Below are 20,691 nucleotides of genomic sequence, written 5' to 3'. Positions count from 1 at the left end.
TTTTGTAAATTTTACGTGAAATTCTGGTGAATTTAAATTCTCGTGAAATTCACATGCAAATGCAATTGAAAGTTTTAGCAGATCATTTCATATTTTTTTTATAAAAAGTATAAAATTTTGTTAACCAGTATAGCATCATACTAATTTGACAATTTCCCTGCATTTTCCTTGCATTTTTAATAAGTAAGTCAATTTTAAAGTATCTCATTAGCTTTATGTTTTTATCTTGAATACGCACTTAATATATGGCACTTGAAATTAAACTATAAACTATGATCGGAACCAAAAATCGAAAAGTTTGTGACCTCAATATTATTGTACATTATCTTAATTAAAATTCGTGTACCAGCAACATGTAGTTTATAAACAAATCTATGGATTTTGAAAATAATTTTGAGGACTTTCTCTAGCAAGTTACTGTTTTTATTATTTATTGATTTCCTTGTTGAAAAAATAGAAACAGTGATCTATAAAAGAAAAGGAAAATGCATTTTTATTTTATTTTTTCAGTTAAAGAGATAAAGATGTATGGAAATGCTTTCAACATCTTTAAACAAACTCAAGTATTGCACATTGACCTTAATCAGAATATGAAATCACCATGATGACAAAGTAACAACTTTCGTCGTGAATAATTAAGAAAATACGTAAATCATATTTGGACGATTATCATCTATATCCGTTTATCGGTTTACCAGTAGTCATTACTTGCATTTTCTTTAACATTTGTTTTTCACTAGGGATATTTTGTAAATAAAATTATAATGTTTTTTCGTAAACCCATTACAATGTCCAATGGGCCTATATAATATGTATCTCATTAAAATTTAAAGACTTACCTGATCAATCGAAGGACATGACTACAAATGTATATACCACATATCGATTTTTCGAAAGTTTGATAAAAAAAATGTTACATATTGCATATCTATAGGCTGAGTAAGACTAAATGATTAATGACCGTTCCATTTTTGATAAAGAAACCACTTAGCAAGTTTGCTATCATTTCTAGTGCCCTCTACAAAAAAGGTAAACTAAATATTGATATAAACATGTCCTTAGATACATAGATAACATATTTATTTATTGGATATTTGAAGTGCTTGTACTCAATTTTAACTGTGTGTCTATTTCGGAAATTTATTCTTACATACTTTTGATTTTTTAACATGTATGCTAACATTGCCTATGTGCAATTTTAAATTGTTTGTATGTAAATTGAGAGACAAATATATGCGACGTACAAAATTTTCTGACGTCAGACACGCAAATCAATTATTGTGCTTGTAGATAGATGTTTTTGTGTTCTGTTGAATTGTTCCTTTTAAAATTGTTACACGATGATGACTGCTGTACCCATATTTTGACTATTTTATTTATTGTGTCTGTTTAGTTAACGCATCATTGTACATATAACGGAATTTGACGAGACTGTCATCAAAGTGAGAGGGTTAGCGCTATAAAACCAGGTTTATTCCACCATTTTCTACATTTGAAAATGCCTGTACCAAGTCGGGAATATGACACTTTTTGTCCATTCGTTTTTGATGCGTTTTGTTTTTGATTTTGCCATGTGATTATGGACTTTACGAATTGATTTTCCTCTAAGTTCAGTATTTTTGTGATTTCACTTTTTATAGACAAATGATAGCATTTTGCGCGCTCAATCGTTGTTGCTTTAATAATTCAAATTTAGTTTTTTATTTCAATTTTAAGTGTATCGGCCTATTGTATTTGTTCTGATTATTAATTTATTTCATTCCGTTTTGTGGAAAGACCGGTCGGTTATCTTCTATTTTTTGATATTTTTGTCTTATTTCACCACTTGTATTTCTTGCATATAAATTGTGTCGCTTAGATGTTTGGTATATGATATCTCACAGTGTATGCACCTTTGAAATTGACAATGCTTAACTGAATACCTTTTTGTGTAGGAGTTATCTCTACGAACTCTGTTTTCCTTGTGAGTAAATATCCTCCGTAACGTTCTTCCTTTACCAAATAAATTTGTCGCTATGATTTTGTAACTAAGTTAAGGTCACAAGTCAAGTAATGTTCTCAATTTCGAACTTTGCTAGTTTTTTTTTCATATGTTCAGACACTTTTAAAGCTACATTTAAAACAAATAGTGCAAAACGTTAGCTCTATAGTGGTTAAGAAATAATAGAAATGGTCTGAAGCAATTCACTAAATTTGTTTAAGAGTAAATTGATAATTACTTCAGATTGGTTCATGAAAAGCTTTTAAAAAATGTTTGGTGACATTGACCTTGACAATTGCAATAGGAGGAGACCATGAGATAATCTTAAGTAGTCATGTTTGCACTTATTTCAATAAAACAAAAGGGGTAAAATATACCTGAGAGACATTCAAAATCATAGTTCGAAAATAAACTGACAATGTCATGGCTAAAAAGGGAAAAGACAAACAAACAAGAAATAGTAAACCAGATACAACATAGAAAACTAAATATTTGGCAACACGAACCCCACCAAAAACTGGAGTGATCTCAGGTGCTCCGGAAGGGTAAGCAGAGCATGTTCTACAAGTATTAAATGTTTATGGTTAGTGTATTTTTTTATTAATAACTTGGTATTCAAGTGTTCTATTTCATAACTTTTTTCTTATTTAATTCGTTTTTCTTCAACACAGTTTTGTTAATACTTTGGTTTATTTTTATTTTTTATGAGTAACATGTTAATGCTTAATAAACTGACTGTATTTTTCCTGTTATCAATAAATAAAAGTAACTTGAGCAAACCGGAAGTAGCTCGTTAACACTTATTACAAAAAAATGTCATATATACACCTAACTATAGTTTTTTCTTATTCAGTTAGATTTATTCGGATCGGTCCACGTCTTTATTGGAAGTATGACAAAAAGTTTAATTGTGAAACTTTGTTTTTATTAATGATAAAAGACCCAAAAATGGCAAAATCATCAGAATTTAGTACTTTCAAATGGCCGTAGCCAAAACAATAAGTGAACCACCATGTAATGTCTCATTACAGATTATTTTTTCACAGTCATTTAAACCCAATCATCACGAGTTGGTTGACCGTTATGGAATAACCGTTTCACAAATGATATCGGATATGTTCCTTACGTCGTAACTACAATCCCCTTCCCTTTCATGAATGTTACCTACTGAATTAGACTATTTACCGGATTTGTTATCACATAAGCATCACGACGGGTGCCACATGTGGAGCAGGATCTGCTTACCCTTCCGGAGCACCGGATATCACACCTAGCTTTTTGTGGGGTTCATATTGCTTATTCTTAAGTTTTCTATGTTTTGTCATGTGTACTGTTGTTTGTCTTTGTCTTTTTTCATTTTTAGCCATGGCGTTGTCAGTTTATTTTCGATTTATGAGTTCGACCGTCCCTCTGGTATCTTTCGTCCCTCTTTTATAAAGGTTTAATTCTAGAATTGTACCTTTCACGTGTATGACAGTCGCTTTCTATTGACAACAATGTGTAAGTAAACAAAAATTATAATTTTGAATAGTCCGTTTCTATGTTTTTTTGGCGTTTGTTTTTGTTGAAGTTCAGTGTTTCTGTTGTCCCGTTATTTTGCTGGTCTAGTAGATGTCTCTTCCTCTGTTAAAGTTTGAAGCTGAGTTTGTGTTCGCTTCGTCGATTTATAACTATCAAACAGCGGTTTACTACTGTTCCCATTATAGTTTCAAAATGGAAAAAAAAATGGGTTAAGCAGTCTACATTGTGTTCTAATCTTAATCACTATAAACGACTATCTTATCAAAAATAAGCAAAACGCACATTTATCATTGGTTGGGTGTGTAACAGACAACAAAGGTGTGCCAGTGAATTCAAGATCTGCCTTTAGAAATGCAATCTGGTCTTTTTTGCTTTGTTCTGGTCTCTTAATTCATCTCTTATGGTTACAATTTCATTGAAGAAAAAAATCAGCAAATGACGCTACAAAAGTAAAAAAATCTAAAAAAAAAAGATCGATTTTTTTTCTGATTTAGCATGATTTTTACTCAACATTCTTTCTTTTCTGAATTATTCTTAAAATTCTTAACAAAGCACGAGTTTAATAAGGTTTTTGATTTTTTCTTGACAAATGTCTTGATAGTATTAACATTGTCTATGCATTTCTCATCACTTTCTGTATCATGGGATATGAGTCCTAATTACTGTCGGCCAATTTCTGACTGTCTCAAATATGTCCCGATCAGTCTTGAAATATTCTTGACCTTCTTAATAATGTCTCAATATGTCTTCAAACATTCTCGGCAGTCTTAAAGCTGTCTGAATATTTCTTGAAACATTCTTGACAATCTTAAAGATGTCTTGACACTATCTCACCAGTATAAAATTCGCATGTAAAAGTATGGACACATTCCCGCACTGTTTAAACCCTTCCTTTTTGTTGTTTAATACTCATTTTGAATAACGCTAAACTAAATATAAAACATTAGGATACAATAATACTTTGCTTATTATAAAAAGAAACATTTTGGTACAATAGTTGTTTATTTACCATATTAACATTGGATATTATTCATGTAGAATGAATAATGTCTACGGTATGATTGGTTTTAATAATTTAGCAATTGTTTATAAGATTCATGAAAGAACATTCGTAACTATTAATGAACCCATATTTGAATAGGTGCATATCAATATATCAAATTTGTAATTGTATTTCTTTAAATTACCATATATGTATTTATATTTGAAAAATTAAAATTCGCAGACTACATTTTACCTCAAATAATAAGGTTCGTTAAACAATTGTCAATAGCGCTTGCATGCCTTCTGGCAATCTTCAGGCGACTTTTAAAAATGTCCTTGTCAAGGACATCTTCAGGCAACGATTTAACAATGTCCTTGTCAAGTAGGTTCTTCAAATTGAACACTTGAACACTTTAATATAAAATAAAATAGATGTGGTATGATTGCAAATACGACAACTTTAGTCTAAATTCAACAAATAAAGAAATTCGGTAAAATAAATTCGTTACATAGTGTGCTAGTGACCTAATACGATATATACATGGTCAGTTAATCCTATATGGGGTTAGAACGTCGCTCTCACCTCAAATGGAATTTACTGACCCCGTATATATCGTATTAGGTCATTAACACACTATGTTACTAATAATACATAACCATTATTTTTAAACAAAACATACATATACCCAAAATTTTATAAAAATATTTGAATGCCCAACTTTTGTTTTTGTTGTAATAGGTGTACTTTGAAACAACAGTATATTTTATAAAGAGAAACAAGGAAAAGATAAAGTTATATCATGTTTATTGGTAAGATACAATTTAAAATGTATCTGGCGGAACTCTGACACATATGAAAATAAGAAGAGGTCGACAAGTAAAGGCGCACAGCTCGTTCACAAAGGAATGCCGAAAATTTGTTAAAAATGTTCAACAAATATGTTGTCAAAAAAGAACTCCTGCACTTCTTGACCATCCCGAATCAGAAACAACTATAGCTACATTGTAAATCCAAACAAAATGTTTGATGAACAAATATCGAGTCACGTCAGAAGTTATTTAACAAAAAAAAAAGAACATCAAAATATGAACCAAAATAAATTGGAGAATGTAACGATTAACACAAAATTGCCTGTCTATAAGATGGTATCATAATTCAGAAAATATTTTGTTAATGTTCGTAAAATGCACACTGATATATTATACATTCAAATTTGATTTTACATATTAATGATTGTAAAGCTGATTCGATCCAATGAGAGACGACACTGATTAGTTATCGGGAAAAGTCTGACTAAGTTATAAATTTTATTGTCAGTTATTGTCGAGCCTGCAACTTTTGTCGCAGGATAGTGATCAGATGGCGGCGGGTTATCTAACTTCTTAAAAGCTTTAAAAGTGGAAGACCTGGATGCTTCATACTTTGTATATAGATGCCTCGTGTTAAGAAGCTTTCGTCATTCACATGACCAATGCCCTTGAACTCATTTCATGGTTCAGTGACTACTTGAAAAAAGTTTTCACTTGACCTCGACCTCATTTCATGAATCAATGTACAAGGGTGAGTTTTGGTGGTCAAGTCCATATATCAGATACTGTAAGCAATATGTCTAGTAAATTTGGTGTATAGAAGGACAGTAAGGTGTCCATGTCCAACTGGCATGTGCCATCTGACCTAGACCTCATTTTTATGGTTCAGTGGTTATAGTAAAGTTTTTGTGTTTTGGTCTGTTTTTTCTTATACTGTATAAAATATGTCTACTATATTTGTTGTATGGTATGATTGTAAGTTGTACATGTCAAGCTTGCAGGTGTCATCTGACCTTGACCTCATTTTCATGGTTCAGTGGTTAAAGTTAAGTTTTTGAGTTTTTGGTCTTTTTTTCTAATACTATATGTAAAGGTCAACTATTTTTGGTGTATGAAAATATTTTATGATATATATGTCAGTCTTATTTGACATTGACCTAATTTTCACGGTTCATTGCTCAGTGTTTAGTTTTTTGTTTTGGTCTGTTTTTTTTCTTAAACTACAAGTAATATGTCATCTACATTTGTTGTATGGAAGAATTGTTAGCTGTACATGTCTGCCTGGCATGGTTCATCCGACCTTGACCTCATTTTCATGGTTCATTGGTCAATGTTTAGTTTTCTTAGTTAATGTTCAGTTTATGTGACAGTTGTAATAAAGCTTTTTATTTATGACTACCAACATAATATCAATGATATGTAAAGAAGGCGAGACATTTCAGCGTGTGCACTCTTGTTATCATCTAACAGACGGTGTTTAGTTGTAATTTTCAGACTAAACAACGGTTAAACAACAGTGGTCACCTATCATGAATACAGTACCTAGTTAAAACCAAGAAACTTAGAAAATAGATTGTTGCTGTAATGAATAAAAGAAAAATTCTACATGGTTTATTTGTTAGAATATATACTTATCAGAGAACAAACTGTCACTGGCACATTGAAACCTTATTTCTTTAAGTTTAAGCAACGTTATTTCTTTTGAAACCCACCAAATTTGTCTCGTCGGGATGAACAATTGTCTATATTTAAATGACATTAGGTAAATAATGATAGTGAGTTTTGACAGGGAATGTTTTTTGATGTTTTCCAAAAAAATAAATCATTTTAGTTCTTTGTTATCAAGAATATTATTGGGTATTACCAGTACATGTGATACGTAGTATAAGGTAATCAAACAATAAATAACTGTTAAGTAATCAGTAAGTATGCCATATTTATTTCAAGTATGTGTTTACACAACCATACATAGATTTATTAGAGAAATATGAAGTGTATAATGATACTTTATTTCTTCCTCTTACGACACGTAAAGTATATAGTATTGGTTTGTGCGATTTGTAAATAAAACATGTCTAGTTGCTATCAATAACAAAAGGAGTAATCAACTCTAATGACGTTATCAAAAAGTAATATGTCACACTAACTATATAACTGCATTAAATATGTAGTAGTATGGTGATATATACAGTGCACAATAGAAGTTTTTTCATGTTTCGCCAAAATGTTTTGTGTATCTTAAAATCAAAAAAATATATAATAGCAATAATACGATACCGGACTGTTCCAAAGCTACAGGTCATGAAAAAAGTAAAATATTTTTGTTGATATTGAACCTCTGAATCGGCCACGTTCTCACAATACATGATTACATTGCTGCTAAGATCAAAGTACCCGTTTTTTTACTACTAAATTCACGGGAAAAAATATACGATTTATAACAGTTTGACGAAGAATGTAAACCATGGTTACAATTGACCGTATGTTTACATTTCAAAAAAAAAGAAGTACCGTTACCTTATTGTGAGATCTTCAAACTATAGTTTAGTATCAAGAATAATTATAATGCTCTTGACACAAGATTTGAAGGATCATTTTTACCTCTTCAATTAAAAAAAACAAACTTTAAGGGTATCAACAAATTTATGAAAGGTTTTGGAAATTCAAATTTTGTGAACGTTTCATAAATATACAACTTTTTGTGGCCTACATGTATTTATAATAGTGAAAGTTTTAAGATGCTGTACTTACAAGTGTCTTTCGACAAAAGCCATCGGCTGTAATGTCCCTATTCTGACCGGACGTGACTGTTTATGGAAATGCTCTTATGTCTCGACGTTGGAATGTTCCGGGCGGAAAGAACTAACTAGCCGAAAGGTTCCAGAGGAACTTATTAACTAGTTACTTTGTTCTTCCTCTTGTTTAAAAGGTCCACCGGAACAAAGTGACTAGTTGAACAGTTTCAACGGATCATATCAACTAGTCAGAAGTTCCTTTTTGCCAAATTAGTCAAAACCGGAACTAACAAACTAGCACAAAAGTTCCAACGGAATTTATCAACCAGTCACAAAGTTCCATTTGGAGAATTGATGCAAAGTAAAAGCGCAACATATTATATTTGAAGCTTTCAAAGGGAAACCAAGAAACTGATTACAAAAGTCAAAAGGAACTTATTAACTAGCCACAAAGTTCCTCTTTGACAAATAAGTCAAAACCGGAACTAACAAACTAGCCCAAAAGTTCCAACGGAACTTATCAACCAGTCACAACGTTCCATTTGGAGAATTGATGCAAAGACCCACATGAGGAGAGGGTATTCTTCCCTCTCTTGAGGATACTATGAATACTAAATTTGCATGATAATGCAACTTATTCCGTTTTATGTGAGCTATGAAATACAACTTAAATTTTGCTGGGAGAGATTGTTTTTTCACTCTCAGTACATCAAAATTTAAAAACATTTTCATTATTTCGAAAAAAAAAATGAAGTTCCATGCCATTTTTTCATATTTGTCGCCAAAGAAACCCCTTTCAGAGCGTTGAGTATTCTTGTAAATTAATGATTTGCTCTTATATATACTGATACTCATTCTTCCCCCTCTTTCTACAAAAAGGACGAAATATGGTATATTCGGAACGATGTAACTAGTTGTTCTGTTCCGCCAGCTAGATTGTTCCGGGACTTTTCAACTAGCTACTTTTTTCCGGGACTTTTCGACTGCACTTGGAATAAAACAACTAGTTGGAAAGTTCCATCGGAACGAAATGACTAGTTGAAAAGTTCCACCGGAACAAAGTAACTGACGGTCCTAGTGGCTGTTAAGCTTGTGTCACACATTCACGATTTTTACTGCCGTCCTTGACAGGACCATTCCCGATTTTTGTTAATAGTCTGATCAAGATCCTGTTAATCATGGATGGAAATTCAAACTTTAATTAAAATTTGTAAAATGAATAATTTAATCACGACAACAATCAGATAATGTCCAGGAAGCGTCAATATTCAACCGTTTCTAAGCGAATTTATCTCGATAATCCCGTTCTCAATCCGCTTCTAATCCAATCTGTATCTCTTGTCAGGTAAAATTCGACCGAGTCTGTTACGACTGCGTCCCGATTCTACCGAATGTAATTCGACAGAGATCAGACAGTGACCAGACAGTGAACCGACGCTGACGGAAGTTAAAATGTATCCGTTCGAAAACTGTCGGTATAATTGAGATGAGCAGGTACTGTCGGAACGTAATCCTATCACGGTCCGCTCTATCGCATTGCAAACGGCTTTGTCTGGTCTCAGTCGTATTGTTTTCTATAATTGTCTGTACTCTGACGTGAGTATAATTGACGAATTTCGTATTAATAACGGGACTGTTCCGGAACGGTTTCGGCAAAAACGGTTCACAATCGACAAGATCTGGATGCAATTTGGACTCAATCGGCAGAAAAATAAAAATGAAAAATTTCTCCAGATCATTCCCGTTCCACAGGACACCGTCCAGAATACACGGAACATTGTTAGGATTTTGATCCGATACAACCGAATCTGTCACGACATAGGCACGATTGTAATCCGACTAGACTCAATCCGTTGATTTTCCCCGAATGTTACGGGACGCACCGAACTGTCGGGGTGCTTCGCCGAACTATTCAGCCTCCTCCCGACCCGAATGAATCTGTTACGAACTGCTTTCAGACAAGGATAGGACATTCCAATAATTGAGGATAGTAATCCGACTTTTTAACTATTCGTGTCGTGTCGCTGTCTGATCTCAAACGGGAGCAATAATCGGCAATGTGTGAACCCCGCATTAAACCCGCAAAGCGAAATGGACGCCCTTCGTCGGCAGAAAACATGTAGTGACCATAATTATTATATACCACAGTCACCCTTAAAAAATATTAATAACAAAAGAGCAGTGCACATTCTCAATTAGACGCCGTGATTTTGTCAGAAATAACCACTTGCACAAATCGGCCATAAAACCACCACTTCGTATTGAAAATAACTTGACGTCTGCGTATCGAAGATTCTGATGCCTAGATATTCATATCGGGTGTTTGTCTAAATGATATGCTTTATTAAATTTAAATTCACCCCATCATTTTTAGTTTCCTCGGAAATAATTGGATTTTTCGATCAGGAGACTTGACAATTTTCACACAAACTTGAAGTTTGAAGATAAAATAAAGAATAAAGGACTTAGATTCAATGTATAAGTTTTGACGAGTAAACACTATGTATATTCAAGATTTTTAAGTTTTTATCACGACAGTGGTATTTAATGAGTCATAATGAGATTTGTCTCATCCGTAGTTTGACTGAATTTTCACGGTCACGTGACCTCCATTGTTGCTGATTGACTTGGAATCAAACCGTAACCTGCTTTCCAACTGATCAAATAAACCATGTAAGAGCTTCTAATTGATAAGATATATAATATAGACAATAACATTTTCGTGTCTTTTAGTGTCTGTTCAGCTGCATTTGTACGAAGCTGAGAAACAGGTGTAATGCGAGGAATCCGGGTCCGTTCGCACCCATTCACTTTCGCACCCTACACGTTCGTGCCCAATTTTGATTGCTTTTGTGTTTAATAACTTTGTAATCAAGTTTTGGCAAGTGTATTCATATGAGTATATTTGTTGTCATTGTCTGAAATTAAAGTGAGACAACGTTGGTTTTTTTTGTGTTGAATAAATCTTATTCTTATTCTTGTTTTGGTTTGTGTATTGCTAAGTTTTATTTCGTTGTTTCAAAATAAAGTGAGACTCTGACAACGTATTTTTTCTGTTGAACTAAATTTAATCATGTTTTGGTTAGTGTATTGCTATAACTTTATGTTTCATTGTTTCAGATCAAAATGGCCAAGCTGTTAAAATCTTTTGTGTTTTTCATTTAAAATCTTCAATGTTTTACTCATACTAGGTTGGTCCTCTCCGTAAAACATTCAGTATGCCTTCGGAATATACAAAAAAGTCAAGAATTTCAATAACGGCCGGGAAACAGACTATACTCATACCAAGCTAAATATATGCAGTATTTACATCAAATCAATTACAAACAACAATCTTGATTTTCTCATAATAAATTATTCAACTGGAATTTGATTTGCGAACGGACCTTGGGTGCGAATGTGCGAGGTGCGAACGTGTAGGGTGCGAACGGACCTGATACCTAATGCGAGCTATAGACTCCTGTTTCGAGCCGAGTAGAAATACAACTGATATATAACGACACTAAACATTTATTGTCTTTATCGAGCAATTAATTTTGTGTATTGTTTTTGCTCTGAAAGACAGAAAAACTCGCATTTATTGCATTCATTTTCGATTTAAAATCCCACAAGGCCCGCGTAGTAATAAAATCACACATTCAGCAGAAGATGAGTTCGCGGAAAAGAATATCGAATGGCCAATAATAATACATCGCTCAGAGTAAATAATCATTAATTATAATATAACAACAAATTTCAACAGTAAAAATAAATAACAAAACATTGTCCGATTTAAAAAAAAAGGTATGATTTGTCCTACGCTTCAAAATTTTGAACTGAACGTGACATTCAATGAGCATGCTGATATTTACATATTTATATGGTTGTCTTAGTGTTTTACACATTTACATATTCATTTTTTTTCTGTCGATGATTGGCGCCGAAGAAAATAATGTAAAACCTGCTGTTCATATTATTCTGTTTGCAGGAAATAGGATTAATTCGTATTGCTCTAAGGAAATGCTTGAAAACAAACAGAACGTAAATTAATCTAAAGGTCACTCAGGTTCATAAGCATTTAAACTACAAACGTAGTCTGGCAGTGACAGAGCTTAAAAGCGATATCTGTTGGAATGTATCTTTATAAGACACCTAATTGTAGGATAAAGACAATAATAGTGTATTGACTTGACATATCGACAATTTAGGGATAAGGCTTAGAAACGAAGAAATGCGTGCCCCGTTGAGCTTATTCTCAGTTTCGTGCCAAATTTTTTATTACTATTTAGGGGCCAGCTGAGGCCCACCCCGGGAGATAGATTCTCTCGCGGCACTGAAGACCTTTTGGTGGCCTTTGGCTGTTATCTGCTCTATAGTCGAGTTGTTGTCTCTTTGACATATTCCCCCATTTCCATTCTCAATTTCAATTTTACAGAGTAAAATTCACAAAACAGACTATGCCATGGCCCAAATTACAATCATCAAAACACAACATAGACACGAGTGCACACGCTGAAATGTCTCGCACTTCTTTACTTATCATTAATATTATGTTGATAGTCCTAAATATAAAGCTTTACTTCAACCATCACATTAACTTAACATAATCTAAGAAAAAGGCCATGGTCATATATAAACCAAACAAGAAATACATGTACACCTTACAATCATTCAAATCACTTAATATAGTTGACATATTGCTTGCAGTTTCTAATAGCTAAACAAGTTAAGGTAAGATGTCACCTGTCAGTTGCGGTCCTACTAAAAAGCGCCCGGGAGCGCCCGGGAAAAGAAAAGGCACCCGGAGAAAAGAAAAAGCGCCCGGGAGAATCAAATGATAATATTTTATAACAATAAATGTTTTCCTGCATAAAAAAAAATAAAAAGAAAATCATTGCTTGTTTTGTCTAAAGTGTAGATAGTGTTGCTGCACTTTTACATTTTAGATTTCAAAATTATATATTAGTAAATAAGCCGTTAATATAAACAAGAGTATATGAAGAATCATGAACGATATTGTCCTCGATCAAAACGTATATTTCGTTATTAAAAAAATCAGTGCCCGAGGTCTAACATTCGCAACTGCATTGTGAACACTCTTCAAAGTTTTGTATTTTATTAAACACAGTTGAATTGACATTGGAAGATCGTGGAACATGCCTGTCACTTAGAAAAGTTAACCCAACTACTAAAGCAAATATGATATTCTGGCCTTGTGGAACATGCCGTAAAAATTATAAAATTTATAAAAAAAAAATGTAAACCAAAACTGTTTAAACCGCGGCTGCTTATCGGTGATTCAATGTTATTTGTTTTATACCAAACACCTGCTTTTAACATGCATAGTATGATTGTTTTATTTGCTGATGCTGATATACATGTTCGTGTCACTTTTATCGTTCTTAAATAAAACATTCATACTTGTTTTTGTGCTTTATTGCAAATGTCTATTATCTGAATTTGAAAAAAAATTGTGTAAAATAAAAAAAAAGATCAATGTGTATAAACAATTTCATCGACTCATATTTGTTTCCTGCCAATACAATTTCGATATATTTTCCCCGGGCGCTTTTTTTCTTCCCTCGTGTTCGTTTTCTTTTTCCCGGGCGCTCCCGGGCGCTATTCAGTAGGAACCGTCAGTTGGACATGTACACATAAAAGCCCTCCATACACCGAATATACTAGACCTAATGTTTATAGAATCTGACCACCAAAACTTAACTATGTGCACTGAGGACTTTGCAAGGTACCACATACCAAATAGGAGTTCTCCTTTTACTCATAATAAGAGAGAAACTGACATTACAAAAAAATATTAATTCAAGTAGACACTAAATGAGGTCAAGGACATGGACATGTGACAGACAGAAAATTCGTAACATGAGGCATCTTTATACAAAGTATGAAGCATCCAGGTCTTCCACGTTCTAAAATACAAAACTTTTGAGGAGTTAGCTAACGTCGCCACCGCCGCAAGATTACTATCACTATCTCCAGCTTTCGGCGACATAAACTAATGACTATGCAAGGAGAGGCAGATACTGCACCAATTGTGTAAACAAGAGAATTGTTACAACATTTTTCCTCATAAATATATTATCTCTAAAAAAGAAGATGTGGTATGATTACCAATGAGACAACTCTCCACAAAACACCTAATGACACAAAAATTAACAACTCTAGGTCACCGTACCGCCTTCAACAATGGGCAAATCCCACACTGCATAGTCAGCTATAAAAGGCCCCGAAATGACAATGTAAAACAATTCAAACGAGGAAACTAACGGCCTTATTTATATAAAAATGCCTTGTTGATTGATTATTGTTTGATTACAAGCCTACTGTCATGACAGTGGAGAATTTTCTAGTTTTCTCGACATAAAACAACAGACTACTCACCTGGTGAAAAAAATTCTTCAGTTGTGACCTTTCATCCTCAACTTTAGGTCAAGGATATTTATTTATTAAATAATAGTACAGTGATTTGTCACATGATTAAGGTGTGATAGTAACATGACATATCTATATATAATTAGTATGGTCATATGACAAATGTAGCATAAAAAATTGTGAAAAGAAATCATACAAAAGGCGAAAAATAAATGATCTGATGACTCGAAACTAGGTTTTGTTTTTATACAATAATAAATTGTTAAAATTCTTTATACGTTTTGTTGCAAAATATCATTCGGTTTCAACACATTAAAGGAAGACCTTCTGATAATAAAAGAAGAATTTATAAAATCTGAAAATATTTAGGTTACACAGGTAGACACACATTTCAATCCATGTGGCTTTGAAGTAAACAAATAACCTGAATTGTCACATGTCCACAAAGTGTAAACATAAATTGTCACATGATACAAAATCCCATGATTAAAACAAAAAAATATAAAAAAAATTCAAAGTCTGTCACTTTATGGATTAAATTACAAACAAACATGTCTGCACTATCCTTTTGTATGTTCAATGGACCTTGAAATTTGGGTAAAAACTCTAATTTGGCATTCAAATTAGAAAGATCATATCATAAGGAACTTGTGTGCTAAGTTTCAAGTTGATTGAACTTTAACTGCATCAAAAGGTATATTGACCAAAAAAAATTTAACCTCAAGCAACCCAAAACGTTAACATAAAGCATGACAGACGGATGAACAGAGAGTCGAACAAATGGATGCCAAGACAGACAAACATAATGCTACTATAGCTAGGAGGGGCATAAAACAACATTCATCTTACTAGAATATAATTTCTTGAATTCAAGGTAGAACATACTAATTGATTCTTACATGGTATGCATGAACCATAGCAAATATGATATTTCAGATTTAAATTTGGTTTATTTCGACAGGTACATTAAAATCTTAGTTTCATCACTTAAAAAAATTATGAGTTCAATCAAAATTGCAGTTACAAAGGAATCTTATTAGAACCATTGACGGGAAGAGAAAAATTATGATATAGTCCAATCAAAATTGCAGTTACATAGGAATCTCATTTTAACCATAGATGGAAAGAAAACAATTATGATATAGTCCAATCAAAATTGCATTTACATAGGATTCACATCTTAACCATTGATTGGAAGAGAAAAATTACGATATAGTCCAATCAAAATTGCAGTTACATAGAATTCACATTTTAATCATTGATGGAAAGAGAAAAAATATGGTATATAGTCCAATCAAAATTGCAGTGACATAGAAATCACATTTTAACCATTGATTGGAAGAGAAAAATTACGATATAGTCCAATCAAAATTGCAGAAACAAAAGCTTCTTTTTTGACCAATTGCTAGAAAGTTTGACCATCTGACCTCTCCATTGCACTATTGTTGTACCAGCACTTTAATGTAATTAAATCATTTTACAAATAGTAGTAGTACCAAAAAGTCCGCACAGTATCAGTCAATTTCTGATATGAGAAAAATCATTTACTGTAGTAACTTTCTTTTCAAAAAAGTTTACATTTATGTACAATATCATCTTTTAACAATCACAATATACATTTATTTTAATAAAAAAAAAAAACAAATTAAAACGATGTAAATATAGATATGAGTGTATATATATGATAAATATATTCTATTCTTCGAGCTGAGCTAATTTCCTAAAGCTTGAAGATTAACGCTTTTGTTGGTTTGCTTGCTTTGTTTGTATGTATGAACGTCAGCTCAATCATTGTAATTAAGATTGACATCTGCAAACAATATAGACAGGCATAGTTAAACCTGTATTTATTATATTTAAATTTGATTGAATGTATTGTACATTATCTTACCTCCTATAGATTTAAAGAGATATGATTGGTTAAAGGACTACACGTGGTGACTATGTAAATGTGATATAGGGTGTCCTAAAAATTATAGTGTTAGCAACCATACACGGTTAGTTACAATATGGGGTTAGTAAGGAGTAACTTCCCTTTCAAAACCAAAAAAGATGCCACAACCCTTTATAAAAACAAAATGGTGTTGAGTAAAAATCTGAAAGGATTCAACAGACGAAGAAATTGATGATGAAAGGTTGAAATAAGTCCATAAAACATAAGGCAAACAAGTTGTTGGCATAACGGAGTAATAATTGATTGGCGGAATTGATGGTCAGACCAATAAGATATTCAATGATGTGGTGAGACGAATGGACAAGCTGACAACTGAGGAAGTAGACACAGTTCAATTTAAAAGTGCATTTGAACAGCAGGGTACCTTCCAACAACTGACAACTGTTGTAAATGAATTAGTGGACAATCAAAATAAAGAAGTTAAAATTCCTGCAATGGGCACATCGTCTAAGCCAAAATTTGACCTTAGCCAGTACAACGCATGTTCACCAAAAGTACACAACAAAATCCATGCCTTGGGTCTTTCCCCCAATGAACACAACACTTAAATGCAACACACAGAGAAACAAACTATACTATAACAATGGCCATTTTCCTGACTTGGTACAGGACATTTTAACAAAAAATAAATGGTGGGTTGAACCTGGACAGAAAAACACACAAATAATAGCTAGCAAAAGGTACCAGACTTAAGATGAACCATGCCAGTCAGACATGCACAGCTTACAATTCTTCCACACAACAAATATAGTTCACATATTGCTTAAATTTAGAGAAAAACAGACCGAAACATAATAACTTTACGGTGAGCAGTGAACCGTTAAAATAAGGTCACGGTAAAATAAAACCTGGTAGACTGACATGTGCATCATAAAATATTTCCATACAGCAAATATAGTTGACTTGTTGCATATGGTATTAGACAAAAGACCAAAATTAAAAAAAAAAACTTTGACCACTGAACCATGAAACTGAGGTCAGGTACATGTAAACGGCAAAAACCTGGCCCTGTGCACCAACAGTATTTGTCAATCTGTACGTGTAACAATCATAAATGATACATTTCTTCCCTTGGTTTGTTTCTGTGTGTACGATACCCATAACATCTAAATCAACTGGCACTTAGACTCAAAATACAATTTCTTAAATAACAGAAGTTCAAACACTGTGAACTTTTCGAAGAACAATGATATGCAAATGAAAATCAAAGCGCGAATGCGCTGTAAAGGCAAATTACAGGTTGTGTGTATTTCTAGTCCAGTTATGTCATTATCTTCCATAGTACAGAGGTGGTTTGTAGTATTTAAGATTTAGAGTTCTCTTGTACCTAGTTCACCTATATTTATAGTCTACTGTTTACAGTATATTTTCTGTACCTCGCGATGTGATGCATTTTTAAGACATAAAAGAACTTTTCATTATTAACATAAATAGACTATTTTTAATTATTCAATATATACGCATATTCAATGACTCCCATCCTATGAAAAGTAGTTCACAAAGATTGACTAGTCACCATACTGTTTGTATTGCAAGAAAATCAAGTAACATCAGAGGCGGATTTAGGAGGGGAAGGGGGCCCGCCCCCCCCCCTTTTTTCTGGGAAAAATTTGGTTGCTAATATAGGGAATCACTGAAGCATGACCGGAGCGGGCCCCCTTTTAGGCAGTCAACGGGCCCCCACTTATGAGAATTTCTGGATCCGCCACTGAACATAATAGTAAATGTACACTACATAGTAACATGTCAACTCTTTTGATGACCATACTTTTTCTTACTACAAGCAAAATTATTTTTCAGTATAAACATGATAAAGTAGTTTACCGGTATGAATGAAAAAGGAGTTTTCAATTAAGAAAGCAATGCCATCTGGTGGTCATATATAATAGCTGTCTCATTAACATTTTAACCACTTCCCATATTTGCAATTAAGACAATATAAGAAAATGATTCAACGCAAAAACAAAACTTACTTGTAAATCTATGAAACTCTCTTTACGGTATGAGTTTTTCTCATTGTTGGAGATTGTGTAGTAGTACCTGTAACTGCTTATACCTATTTGTTATGCACTTTAGTTTGATAAACTCACTAAATATCATGTATATACCACATTTCCTTATTTTTATATGCAGCATTACAATAACATTTACAATTGTAATTCAAATCTATATATCTATGCAAAATGAATTGCACCACTTTCATTTATGCATCCTTTGGCAAAATACAAGTTCTAAAATTACACAATATAAATTTATTATTTTCATAAAAATAAAATTTAGTATATGACTCTTAACAGGTACAAAAAAATGCACAGCTGTGTCATGTTTTGCGAAATCTGTGCTGAGTACATAGGCATTGACGGTTTTTGCGTAATTCCATCTGTGAAGCTCAACGTTAGCTCGTCAGTCGATGGTGAACAGTCAGAAATTCTTTCAGCAGGATGAATGACTTTTCAGGAAAACCAATTTCACATATCAAACTTTCCTCCAGATTTCTCCTAAAACAAATGTAAAATATTCATCCAGTTTAGTTCTGTTGGTTTAACAGGAAACTGTCCTGATTTTTATTTTTGCAAACCATTCAGTCTCTTGCTTGTAAATGGTGCATGGAAATAGGCTGTGAATGGAAGTAGACATAAGTCTCTTTAAGGTGGGTTTGTGCCCTGAAAAAAGTTTTATAATATTAGCTTTTTTGAAACTTGTAAAAGACTTATGCAACACACATACCTAAATAACTATAATATAGAAGAGAGCATCATTCATGTCATTGTTTTGTTCCTGTTTACATTGTCATTGATATTTTTCAAGAAATCCTATGAGGCACAGGCTTATGCATTCCTGTCATTACATCATAAATTAGCATAATTACTGCTTAAATAATTCTCAGTATGATATACCTCTTGTAGGAAAACCTTATTATTGTAGCATTCACCAAAAAATCTCAAACAGATCACATTGAATCGTAATCCCAAAAATTATGACGTCTTGAATTAGCCCCCTTTTTTAATTCTAAAACGATAATTGCGGTTACAAACAGACTTTGGTTTAATTGCATGGCGATTATATAAATAACAGTATATATTTCTTAAAGAAAATAAAGTTTTACCATGAATAGTTTCCTGCACATGGTTGTTTTCGGTAAAATGTGCCTTGCAAACAACAGCTGATTTAGATGAACTCCACGATTTTGTCGTGACTATCTACGTATGAGCCATGGCGTTGATCCAACATTTCCTTCTTATTAAGTCATTTGGAAATGCATGTCCTCCTCTTAAATGACACTCAGGTACACAACAACAAGGACCAGGCACGTTAATTTTCTTAATTGAAAATGTGGTCATTGTTTTGCAGTGCAGGAACTTCTTATTCTTCTTCTTTGGATCTTTACACCCTTTAAAGGTTAACCATACTTTCGTATGTCGAACAGTTCCACCACCAAAAAAATAAATGAAGAATAAATTAACCATCGTAACATATTAACATTATATACACTATTTAAACTTTTTAAGTCTTTATGTGTTTTTACAAAGGAGGTTTACAGGTTTTATTTTTACTTTTACATGGGAAGTTTACAGTTTTTAAGACTTTTTATATGCAAATTAAGAAAAAATTATGATTTTTACTTTTAGCAGTTATTTTTCATATATTTTTTTTTTATTTATGGTCTACTCATCAATATTTAATATGATAACATATACAGATTAGGTCACATATTCACTTTTTAGATAATTCACAAAATGAAAAAAGACAAGATTTTTGGTCCTTGACCTTAAGGAATTCGCCTTTATATCTTTAAAGTTAATTTGACACTAATTTATTCACTGTGTATTATGTGAACAAATAGAAAGATGATGTTTTTGTAACTATTTACAGTTAATTCACAGAATATTTGTCAACTGAAACTCTTAAGATTTAATGAAAAGGATTATACTATTAAAAATAGTATTTAGTAGACAAAATTTTTAAAATGTTTGTTTAAATTTTACATTGCTGTCCTCCCATCCTTGCACCCACTCTCAGGCAGTCTTTTTCTTTGCTTGGTCTTTCATCGACAGTTGATATCGTGCGTTAGGAATGAGGAACACTAGTCTTCTTGGTTGGAATTCTATTTGATATATCAGGTCAGATGTGATTCTGTATATCTTTTGTATTTTTGTAATGTCCATTAATACTTGAATTGTCATTCCACATGTGAGATCTTCTACACGCACATTCCCATTTGTGGTTAGAAGGTTCCTAATTGTTTGTAGTATTGGATCTCGCAGGTAATTCCACGCTTCACATTCTATAAGCAAATGTTCTAATGTCTCTTCTTTACAGTCACAGGCTATACAATG

At 32.8% G+C, this 20,691-nt stretch overlaps 1 protein-coding gene across 2 annotated transcripts in view; it reads left to right on the top strand.

Moving 5' to 3' along the window:
- The window catches only part of LOC139503830 (uncharacterized), a 304,074-nt gene that overhangs the window by 221,517 nt on the left and 61,866 nt on the right, over nucleotides 1–20,691 (top strand). The window lies entirely within an intron of this gene.

This window comes from Mytilus edulis, chromosome 14 (genome assembly GCF_963676685.1).
Source record: "Mytilus edulis chromosome 14, xbMytEdul2.2, whole genome shotgun sequence".
Classification (NCBI taxonomy): domain Eukaryota; kingdom Metazoa; phylum Mollusca; class Bivalvia; order Mytilida; family Mytilidae; genus Mytilus; species Mytilus edulis.
Note: the sequence above shows the minus strand (reverse complement) of the source record. Positions and strands in the feature narration are given on the sequence as shown.